Raw genomic sequence first — 12,763 nt, 5'->3', positions numbered from 1 at the left:
GTCTGTTTTCTTCTTCACGGCCATGAAGCAATAATGAAAAAACCTCTGAGTACCGCGCTCCCTGGCAACACAAATTTCAACGGCATCACGAGGAATGGGGCAAAAAAAGAGAAATGTTGAAGGTTCGTGTACAATATGTTCAAATACAAATACATATAAGTTTTAGACTTCCACGAGGAGGACGATCTCATCCCTGTTGCGAGCACAATCATGTCTCTTTGGTGCTAGTATGTCAGTTGCTAATTCTCCGATCTCCTTGCTGTGTAGTGGAGCCTACAACGACAAAAAAGTAATCTTACAATCTCATAGTTACTTGTTAGCGTCCCCTGCAAACAACAGCTATTACCATGTAATGAAAGAGACATAAATAAACCACAAACAGATGAAAAACTACCACAGAACAAATAATTAAACACGCCTAAGGTGAATATACTCTTCTGTCTAGGAAATGTCGGTAACAATAAAAATTAAAGAATAAAAAACTGAACAAAAATGAATTCTCAAGTCAGTTCGTACTCCCCTCCAGTACAAGTACAAAAGACAACACCACAATAATGTGACAGTTTCACAGTCAAAACGCAATGTCAAGTGATTACAAACTGAATATCAGCACAAAACACCAGTTCCGTGCATGAGGTCAATGTTGTGCGTCCGCACAAGAGTGCCACATAAACTTAAAATTTAAGAATAACCAACACGGTGACTGATAGTGATAAAAAATATTAAACAACAGTGTTTATGAAACGAGCAAGTAGTTTACTTAAATAAAACTGAACAGTGCGAGCATGAGTATGAATTGACGGTGAAATTTACGACAGACACACACCAGCAAATAAATAGTTGAACAGGAAGCATTGCTTACCTAGGTCACATTTATTGCTGTCTTCGGCATTCATTACAGCAGTCACAACACAAACGATGCTCACCACTCTCAGGTAAGCGAAGAACTTTACCATTGGCCATCGGCAATGCGTCTCGTCGCAGCGGCCACGCAGCACGCCAAACATGTCCCTGCTCCACGCCCGGCGTCATGGCTTCTTTTCAGCGGCGCGCGCGCCTTTAGGAGTCTTTTTAGTAACTGTACCACCCGTCACGAGTGACTCAGACACACAACACGCTTGGTAAGCGCACGCCACCAAATCCGAGAGCGGAAAAACGTGCTTAAAGCGATGAAACAAAGCGCGACACGACCGTTTCAAAATGACACCACCGGCGATACTCTTCCCGGCATGCATCGCGAGAACTGCGCAATGCGAAGGAGATATGACAGCGCTCATGTTTGGCTGAAGCTGAAGCGCGTTTGATTACGCCCCGCATCTAGGGCAACTAAAAATAATAATCAAACTATAGTTCCGTCAAAGTATCACAGGACCATATATATATCAAGACGCTAGTATTCTAATGTTTCAGGATGTTGCTGTTCGTTTGTATTTGTATGTTTTCTCCCTGCTCATTTGGCCGGCCGCCATTGTGGCCTCCCACCGCGAGCGCACGTTCATCTCTCTACGAGACCTTACTGGAGCGGCTGTCGGCCGCTGTCATGTGAATGAAACGGCGTCTTTCTCGCGTGTTAGTGATCGGGCAAAATTGGTGCGTGTCTGGCGTTCTCTAATGAACCCAACATTTGCTGTAATTTAGGAACCACTCCCTCTAATACGTCAAAAATACAAAAAGAAAGAAAAGAAGAAAAAGAAAGCGCTGTGGCCTCAGTTGCAGTGTACAAGTAAGTCTGATTACGAAGCATCTTTCTCGCCCTGCGGATTAGTTATTCGACCTGCTCTACGCTTTGATTCTGTCGGTCGTCGAGATTTTACAGTACTCTAGCGTGCGCCCACGTGCGACCTTCAGTGTGCGCCCGCTGTTAGTGGGTGTCGCGTTTCAGGAGAATATAAAACAAACGCGAATATAGGGAACATTGATACACAAGGAAATAATAAAAAAATATTGGGTACAAGTATACACTCAATCACCATAATGCATCCGCTTTTAGTTTTTGTGCAGGTACACAAGTCTATGTTTTATACCACAGCCTAAAATGCGTGCAGCGGCAGCGGGGAGCTTTCCATCACATTGAACCGTAGTGATAATTCAAGCCACAACATCGTTTGCCACAATATTCTCCGATGTATGTTCACTGTTTCTGTTGCTTCCTTTTAGATTATAATGGCACGTATGCAGTAGAGATCAGTGACGAATGAATTGCTGCTGTCTCTCTTGAGCATACGCTCGTGCAAGATTTAAATTTCTTTTTTACATTGTGAAACCAAAGATCCCCACTGGTGTCAATAAAATATTAATTTAGTCCAACCTGCCTCATTCCCTCGGCCGCACAACATATCGTATAGGTTAGTCCCGGCTAAAAACACCACATCAGGATCGCAATACGACACAATAATAAGTAAACTTCCAATCCATACTGTAGGTCCCCTAAGCCACGAATGCCAACTCGTTTAGAGGTTACAACCTAAAGGTTACAAGACATTTGGCGTTGCAGTAACCTTTAAAATAGACGCTTCGGCACATGTAACCTCTAGCCGCGACGGAAATTCACGAAAACACAAAGATCAAATTTTTTTAGTCACCCAGTAACCTTTATTTTATAAGTTACTCGCAATTATAGGTTAACATAAACGTTACCGTGCTAAGAGTGTAATGATGATTATTCGGGTTTATTGGCGCAATTCGTACTAATGATCATTGCTGAAATTCTGTTGCGATGACTATAAAACTTGTTCCGCAGAAATCAACATTTCGTCTCAATTATCTTTTTTAATATTCAAGGACAGACTGGTTAATAACGTGTAAACCTTTGCCACCTTGCTATTTTCCAGCGCAGGTCATTTAAACAAGGCAGCTTCCAGGAATTAGTATAGAATGCACGATGCCTCAAGACAGTTGTACCTTTTGAAATAAGCTGGCACATACTTGGTAATTTTGGAATATGTGTGCAAGACACAAAATAATTGATGAAATACACAGCATGTTGCTTTTGTATAGGTGAATGCATGGTATACAGGTTCGTCCCACAACATATTTCTTTGCTGCGGGCCATGTTGAAAGTTTTTTGCAAAATGTATCATGTCATCCTATGATAGTGAGATTTCTAATAATTATATTTGCACAAGTGGAAAGTATATCTGAAAAGGCGGCACATTTCAGAATGAATACGCATTTCAGCCTGCATACATCTCGTTTATCAATAAAAAATTAGAGGTATGAGACGGCAGCACCCACATTCTGGAAATGATGTGAGCAGCAGCTGTGAGAAGGAAAGCTGACACAAAACATTTAAGGAAAATGTCATGATTACTTTATTTGCATATACAAAACAAGGTGACTCAAAGCTTTCCCTTCACAAGCAAAATTACATTTTGTCTTGGTCTGTTTTTTTCTTCACGGCCATGAAGCAATAATGAAAAAACCTCTGAGTACAGCGCTCCCTGGCAGCACAAGTTTCTACAGCATCACGAGGAATGAGGCAAAAAAAAAAAAACGAGAAACATTGAAGGTTCGTGTACAATATGTTCAAATACAAATACATATAAGTTTTAGACTTCCACGAGGAGGACGATCTCATCCCTGTTGCGAGCACAATCATGTCTCTTTGGTGCTAGTATGTCAGGTGCTAATTCTCCGATCTCCTTGCTTTGTAGTGGAGCCTACAACGACAGACAAGTAATCTTACAATCTCATAGTTACTTGTTAGCCTCGCCCTGCAAACAACAGCTATTACCACATAATGAAAGAGACATAAATAAACCACAAACACATGAAAAACTACCACAGAACAAATAATTAAACACGCCTAAGATGAATATACTTTTCTGTCTAGGAAATGTCGGTAACAATAAAAATTAATGATTAAAAAACTGAACGAAAATAAATTCTCAAGTCAGTTCGTACTCCCCTCCCGTACAAGTACAAAAGTCAATACCGCAATAATGTGACAGTTTAACAGTCAAAACGCAATATCAAGTGATTACAAACTGAATATCAGAACAATAAACGAGTTCCGTGCATGAGGTCAATGTTGTGCGTCCGCACAAAAGTGCAACATAAACTTGAGATGTAAGAATAACCAACATGGTGACTGTTAGTGATAAAAAATATTGAAACAACAGTGTTTATGAAGCGAGCAAGTAGTTTACTTAAATAAAACTGAACAGTGCGAGCATGAGCATGCATTGACGGTGAAATTCACGACAGACACACCAGCAAATAAATAGTTGAACAGGAAGCATTGCTTACCTAAGTCACATTTATTGCTGTCTTCGGCATTCATTACAGCAGTCACCACACAAACGATGCTCACCACTCTCAGGTATGCGAAGAACTTTTACCATTGGCCATCGGCAATGCGTCTCGTCGCAGCGGCCACGCAGCACGCCAAACATGTCCCTGCTCCACGCCCGGCGTCATGGCTTCTTTTCGGTGGCGCACGCGCCTTTAGGAGTCTTTTTAGTAACTGTACCACCCGTCACGAGTGACTCAGACACACAGCACGCTTGGTGAGCGCACGCCACCAAATCCGAGAGCGGAAAAACGTGCTTAAAGCGATGAAACAAAGCGCGACATGACCGTTTCAAAACGACACCACCGGCAATACTCTTCCCGGCATGCATCGCGAGAGCTGCGCAATGCGAAGTAGATATGACAGCACTCATGTTTGGCTGAAGCTGAATCACGTTTGATTACGCTCCGCATCTAGCGCAACTAAAGATAATAATCAAACTATAGTTCCGTCAAAGTATCACAGGACCATATATATATCAAGACGCTAATATTCTAATGTTTCAGGATGTTGCTGTTTGTTTGTATTTGTATGTTTTTTCCCTGCTCATTTGGCCGGCCGCCATTGTGGCCTCCCACCGCGAGCGCACGTCCATCTCTCCACGAGACCTTACTGGAGCGGCTGTCGCCCGCTGTCATGTGAATGAAACGGTGTTTTTATCGCGTGTTAGTGAGCGGGCAAAATTGGTGCGTGTCTGGCGTTCTCTAATGAACCCAACATTTGCTGCAATTTAGGAACCACTCCCTCTAATACGTCAAAAATACAAAAAAAGAAAGAAAAGAAGAAAAAGAAAGCGCGGGGGCCTCAGTTGCAGTGTACTAGTAAGTATGATTACGAAGCATCTTTCTCGCCCTGCAGATTAGTTATTCGACCTGCTCGACGCTTTGATTCTGTCGGCCGTCGAGCTTTTACAGTACTCTAGCGTGCGCCCACGTGCGACCTTCAGTGTGCGCCCGCTGTTAGTGGGTGTCGCGTTTCAGGAGAATGTAAAACATACGCGAATATAGGGAGCATTGATACACAAGGAAACAGTGAAACAAAATATTGGGCACAAGTATACATTCAATCACCATAATGCATCCGCTTTTAGTTTTTGAGCAGCTACACAAGTCTATGTTTTATACCACAGCCTAAAATGCCTGCAGCGGTAGCGAAGGGCTTTCCGTCACATTGAACCGTAGTGATAATTCAAGCCACAACATCGTTTGCCACAATATTCTCTGATGTATGTTCACTGTTTCTGTGGCCTCTTTTTAGATTATAATGGCACGTATGCAGTAGAGATCAGTGACGAATGAATTGCTGCTGTCTCTCTTGAGCACACGCTCGTGCAAGGTTTAAATTTCTTTTTTACATTGCGAAACCAAAGATCCCCACTGGTGTCAATAAAATATTAATTTATTCCAACTTGCCTCATCCCCTCGGCCGCACAACATATCGTATAGGTTAGTCCCGGATAAAAACACCACATTAGGATCGCAATACGACACAATAATAAGTAGACTTCCAATCCATACAGTAGGTCCCCTGAGGCACAAATGCCAACTCGTTTAGAGGTTACAATCTAAAGTTTACAAGACATTTGGCATTGAAGTAACCTTTAAAATATACGCTTCGGCTCATGTAACCTCTAGCCGTGACGGAAATTCACGAAAACACAAAGATCAAGTTTTTTTAGTCACCGAGTAACCTTTATGTTATAAGTTACTCGCAATTATAGGTTAGCATAAACGTTACCGTGCTAAGAGTGTACTTAAGGTCCCGACTTGCCTGTGCTATTGATTACTCATACCTCAATTAAACAAAATGGCGGAAATGACTTGTTAATTAGAGTACATGCCCAAATTGATAAATGCAAGACAAGAATTCATTTCGAGCGAGGAAGAACCAATTGAATTTTAATTACCTTTTTACGAAAGAACACTGCCATTAACTGCAAATTTGAAAAGAATGGAACAAATGTATGGAAGAAAACTTTATCTCTCGCGAAACTCGACGGAAACCAACGCATAATTGTAAGCTTGCTAATTTATAGTACCTTCAATTCTTTAAACTTTTTGTCATTTGAAGACGATTGCAACTTGTACAGAAATGTATTCTCTCAGAAATGGCTATACTGTTGTACTTCCGCGCCTACTGTCGCCTCTCCTAGTGAACTGACTGCTCTATCCTTGCCGATATCAGCGGCCATGCAGCAGCATGAGCACATGATAATGTTCCTTTCTTCTTCGAGTATTTTTTGGACCATAGTGAGAAAAAAAAGAAGAAATGCAGAGTACTGGTAACCGCCTCTATATCTGGGCCGTATATGAGTTCATTGAAAAGAAGGCAGTTCCATAAAATGCGCCGATAAGTTATGGCATCTGAAGAGTTCACGGAAAGAATTTACTGTGTCTTCAAAACATCGCGCCTGTCAGAAGCACCACTTTGCTTTTGAGTGTCACAACTGCGTATTTCTGTCGATGGATGCCGCCGTCTGCTGAATTTGCCTAAACAGCATTTTAGCTTCATTTTTTGTTAATATTCTTTTCTTTTGTGCCCGTAGTGGAAATGGATACTTGCGTTGGTAGTCAGTGCGTTTATTGGATTGGCTTTCTAACACTGTTTATTTTATTCAAAGCGAATTACGTTTCTTTGTATACTGACCTCCTGCTCTAGAACAGTTGAGGAATTCCAAACTGTTACAGCAGTCAAAACTGCAATGCAACGCCTCTGACGGGAGTATACCATCTGTTTGTTTTTACCAAGGGTGACGCTAACGATAAAAAGGCTGACAACACTGAGAATAGGTGAGTTACATATTGCGTACTAGATAGTTTTTGAAAACCCGGTTTGAAATATTATGCACAGGTCTATAGGTACACGTCTATATATGCACATATCTATGTAATGACAATTATTAAACATTGATACATAGGGTCAAGGTTATAAACATGACATTCCGTAAGTGACATTTTCTGGTTGCTAATGCTGGATTAGTATAGGTGAAATAGTTGCTCTCTTGCCATTTAGATGTCGACATAAGAGCATACTATTATAGGGTCTACAGGAAAAGCTGTTATGTGCAGCAGTAAACAAAGAGCACAATTCCTACTGAGAGATATTCCAAACAAAACCGAGCTTGAGCACGTGCTGAGGATGGCATCGTTATGGTATGCGTAGATAAACTACAAGAAGCCTCGTCACTTTGTTAACTATGAACGCTTCGGAGACGCACAGCTTTTAGGCACAAATCTGCAGTCTGATTTAATCTATACTCTGGACCTACTCTCATACTTTCTGACGCTCGTACGAGTGTAGTAAACAAATAAACACGGTATAGTGTCCTTGCAAAAGGTTTAGCCGTTTCATCGGAAGGATTAAACCTTAATAACGATAACAAGGCTTGACGTTGCACTTTCACTCCTCGAAAGTTGTTCGAGCTATACGCGGGTGGACACGTTGGCGCGAGGCCGCACGCACATCAATTCCTGCTTTGCAGAACGAACAGTGGCCTGGCAGCTACTAAACTTCCAGGTCTTTTCCGTGTCGGTGCTTGGTACATGACACGCGAAAGGTGGCAACACACATAAGGTGCTAGCACACATCAGAATAGAACATAAATCTCGGAGTCTGGCTTGTATGTACCCTTTCGCATCTTTAGAGAGGTGCTGTAAAAGAGATGTTGCATCTGGCACACGCCAGCTGCGACAACCCGCGATGACAACAGTCCCGCAACGACGTTTCGCAGCAGCTGTGCAGGAGCGGCACACCAGGACAAAATGTTTAACTATGAAAATGATCGGCTAGCCCCGTCGTACTCGTAGACCGCGCATCTTTATTTTCTTCGTCTTATAATGGCTGATTCTAGAAGCTTCCTTAAGCTGCCGGTAGGGGTTGCTACAAGGTCCCCCGCCTAAATGGGACCTCGAAACGGACACTGCGGTGAGACGATGTCAAGTGTACTGAACATAGGGAAGCGCCTATAGTGACATCCATGTCCACAGTTAAGGTGTGATGAGGTGTCTGTATGTAGGCCGATACTACGCGATCCAGAATGACAACCGGCTCACGACCATTCTGAAGAATCGTTTCCGACTTGTCTAGGAAGGCGTCGAGGGTCCCCTGAGGGCATCGCGCCGGAAAAAGACGTGAGCGGCATGCGTGAAGTCGGGATGCACAAGGAATTTGCGGTCTTAAATACAAGGAGGTACAGGGCGTAGAGCCTTCACGCAGTCTTGGAGGCGTCAAAGGTAGTCTTCTGGCAGGTGTGGTGCGTCCTTGGAGGAAAAGAATTGTCACCAGGAAGCAAGTGAACACTGAAAGGAAGCAAGTGGGCTCTGAAAACGAGGTCGGCCGCCGAGCAGCCCAGTTCCTTGCGATAGGCCGGTCACAGAACGAGCATTACGGTTGGCAACCCAGTGTTTGCGGTCGAGGCTTGCCGAAAGCACATTCTTCAGCTGGCGATGTATCCGCACTGCCATGTCGAGGGTGCAGGAGTGTTAAGCCGTGGTTCGGTGGTCATTCAGGCCAAGAAGGTGAGCTAGGGACGTAAATAGGGCGGATTCAAACTGCCACCCGTGACTTGTTGTGACAGTTTCAGGACAGCCGAAGCGCGAATGCGCGAGACCCAGACGGGCACTAAGGCTAAGGCGACACATTCGGAAATGATGTCTGGATCCCATGATAGCGGAAGAGGGCACTACAGATGCAACGGACGCATCTGTTTCGGCAACGAGATTTTTAGAGCGCCGTTCCTAGGCACCCGTTCGTGCGTTGAGCGTCGGCCTTGCTCGGCATAAGAGAGCGAACGAGCATAGAGAAGGATGAAAGAGCGAACGCGGAGCACAGGGGGCGGGGGGGGGGGTGAAGAACGGCGATAGTGAAGAGAGCGTGAGGAGGAAAACGGGGGAGGAGGTTGCAGCGTAACCATAAGGCGGAAAGCTGAGGAGGATGGTATGGCGAAAGCCTGAGAAGAAAAGACGTGTTCTGCGGCGACGATCGCTACGAGAAGGCGCCAGAGTAGCACGCGTCGTCTGTTCAACGATGACGCCATCGATAAGGCATGCGGCGAGCGCGTCTGCCAATACTATATATGAAACAAAGCGCTGCATGAGCGCAGGTCTGTCGGCGGCGGCTGCTGTGAATCGCGTTCACGCGTCACTCACCCGCAGCCTCACGCGATCTTCCGATTAGCGAGGCAGTCGCGCCACACTTAGCTCCGTTTGCAACGTACCGCACAAGACAGATTGTCCACGCCAGTAGATATATCGCGGAATGAAAACACGTATAGAGCTGCGTTCACATTTCGTTATAGGGGTTATCGTAACCGTCGGTGAATTTTCTTCCATCGCTGTTAGCGCTCTCATACAGAAATATTTGTGTAAAGTACCGAAGAAATAATTACGTAAATTACATTACAACTTAAAAAATGCTAGACCAGTGTGGCACACGCCGCGCAGTCACATAGTAAGCTAGACGAGCGTTTCAACAGTACTACCTAGTAATTTGAGTGAATGCGTCAGGAACGCGTTTGGGACGCCGTCGCGCGTGCAAGCCGACGTGTTCCATCGCCGATGGGTAGCGCCGTTCAGCCCAGCCAAGTGGCCGGCAATGTAACTACGGCTGTGACATTAGCTCCCATTGCAACGCGCCTGACGCGGCCTGCTTGGGACGCCGTCGCGCGTGCAAGCGGACGCGTTACATCGCCGATGGCTGGTTGCTAAAACATTTATTAATTCTTGAGCCTTATGTTTACAGCCTATTGATGGGTTGGCTCGATATCGCGTAGGGTGGCCGGGAGCTTATGGCTCTCAGCGACTCTTAGAACCCAGCCCACCAGCTGCTTTTGTGCGGCCGGGTCCGACCTGGACACCGCGACCTCCCATCGCTCTATGTCGGTGAGTTGCCATTGAGAAGGTGGCTGGAGCTCAGAGCAAATGTAGAGGATATGGTGAAAGTCTGCTCTGGGTGCACCGCATAGGGTGCATTCAGGGGAGAAAAGGCCGGGGTGGATAAGGGCAAGGTGAGCTGGACATAGAAAGGTACGAGATTGGAGCTGGCGCCAGGCCATCTGCTCGAGTTTAGAGAGGGATTGTGGCAGGTGGGGGGGGGGGGGTGGATACTGCAGCCGTTGCTCCCTATAGGCTATAGGGGAGAGAAATTTCGTTGTAGGTAACCATGCGTTCCAGTGCACTGCCTGGGTCTGTAGCGAACGCACGGCTCTCCGCCGTGCGTTTGCTCCCCGTGCCAGCGTTTTGACAGCGGTTGTGTTCGGTCTCACAAACAACGCGCACAACTGCTGTCGATAGCAGCGGCGTTTTGCCCGCGTTCGCACAGAACGCGCACGCCGTGGTGACGTGTTTATGAAGAACGTGCCAACCTTTGCCGTAAACCCTATGGCGGTGTACCGTAGCGACCATAATGCCATGGTCCATGTGGTCACTAAATAAATGAAAACCACCGCATCATATATATTTCTCATTCTCTAATAGTTCAAATAACCAAATACACCATCATATCTTAATAGCCATAATTGTAAATACATAATTCCACCATAGTACTGTTTCGCTGGTCTTCCATCTCCACCCCCGTGGAAGGGCTGACAGTTTTTTCTACTCAGGATTTCGAATCTGGGCCCATCAGCCCTCGTGCAACAGTTGACGTAGAAGCATCAAATTAAAGAGGTGTCTTTTACCGAGGCGGTTGCATTTTATCATTTGATTTTCCACATATACAAATTTATACTTCATATTCACAAATATTGCTTGCAGGTTTTGATATAAAGGGCACACACCTAAATGCTAACCGGTAGCCACATTATTTCTGGTATAACAGGTGTCTTTTACCGAGGCGGTTGCATTTTATATCATTTGATTTCCACATATACAATTCATACTTCACATTCAAAATATTGCTTGCAGGTTTTGATATAAGGGCACACACCTAAATGCTAACCGGTAGCCACATTATTTCTGGTATAACAGAGGCACTTGTACATGATAAAGTGCTACCCTATTTCAAAATGTTGGTCTACATCCAAAGTGGCGGAGGAATTCGCGTACGAAACTGGGGCTGTTTGCATACCAAGCAAGTAGCGTACCCTTAATTCGCTATACGCAATCAGCCCGACGTTATACCGAGAACCCACCAGCGAATAGTTTCAGACATTACTGTACTTCTGTACTTAACTACTCAAGAAATCGTCGCAATTTCGCCGAGGCCACCTTAAACTATAGATATCTCCTGATTTTGCCTATTAAGGTAATCGCGCGAAGCTAGAGCAGATTGCCAGTAAATGCGAGGCCGTTCTGCTAATGCCTCAGAGACACATTATCGCTCCGGTGCTTAAGCACGATAATTGTCTCCACCAATAAAGCTGCAGAAACATTAAAAGCGTGAAGTTGATCGGGTGATTAGGCGCGGAGAATGAGGCGGGTGCACTCGGACATATCGGCGCAAAGAAAAAAAGAAAACAGTGCTTGAATATCAACATGGAATTGTATGCAGAGGCACCATAAACTAAGCAATATGCTCGAGGTTGTCGCTAATACCGATCCTTATTAAAAGGTGTTGGACCACGTAGACACCCTAGCGTTAAAAATGCGACATCGTAGGCCTCTATAACGACATAAAAGTAATGGTATAATGACAGCCTATTCAAAACACGATGTTCGTTCTATGCCCGATTTTTTTCTTGTTTTGTGTTGTAACCTTCTGGACTTCCTTCCACTTTTCATGCATGTACACTTTGTTGGAGTGGTTGAACCCGCGCTGCAGATTACTGTATTGGTCCACGTTAATTTGAGGTCTTCTTTCTTACAGTAGGCTTTGATGAGGTTTAGGTGGAGAGGTGAGAGCAGTACGCCTCCGCGATTGCATCTGAATTCTGAGCAAAATGCAGAGCATGTTTACTTTAAAAAAAAAATATAAATAAAGGAGTGATGTTGTAGGACTAACTCACCCTGTTTGCACACAATAGAGATGTGCTAACACTATAGGTGCCCCCCCCCCCCCCCCCCATCAAAAAAAAAAAAAAAAAACGACAGCGTGCACTTATGAAAATGGGGTCATTCAAGGCACTTTAGGCTTTGCTCACCGCACATTTCTTCAATAGAAAATGCAACTTTTACCGTAATTTTAAGATTTCACTCGAACGATTATTCGCCACAGCGCGCGAATTAATGTTCTGTGGGCAGCCGCGTTCGACAAAGCATATCTTATTTATTGCAGAATGCATGCATGAAAGACATTCAGTGGTTAAAAAATTTGCACACTGACTAATATAAGTATGGTCAACAGCAGCAGAACAAGTAAAACAAGGCCTTGAGGCTTATCTTTAACACACACGCTAGAACCCAGTCCGTTACGGAACTGGGAAACAGAGCTGGCCTCATGACTGTCAAGCAGAAAGTGCAGCTTAACATGCTGACATTCTGCTTTCAGTTAATAATTGGTGACTAATGTAGCTTAGTAAAACACACACACACAACC

Source organism: Dermacentor silvarum, chromosome 8 (genome assembly GCF_013339745.2).
Source record: "Dermacentor silvarum isolate Dsil-2018 chromosome 8, BIME_Dsil_1.4, whole genome shotgun sequence".
In the NCBI taxonomy this organism is placed as follows: Eukaryota; Metazoa; Arthropoda; class Arachnida; order Ixodida; family Ixodidae; genus Dermacentor; species Dermacentor silvarum.
This window is presented reverse-complemented; position numbering follows the sequence as displayed.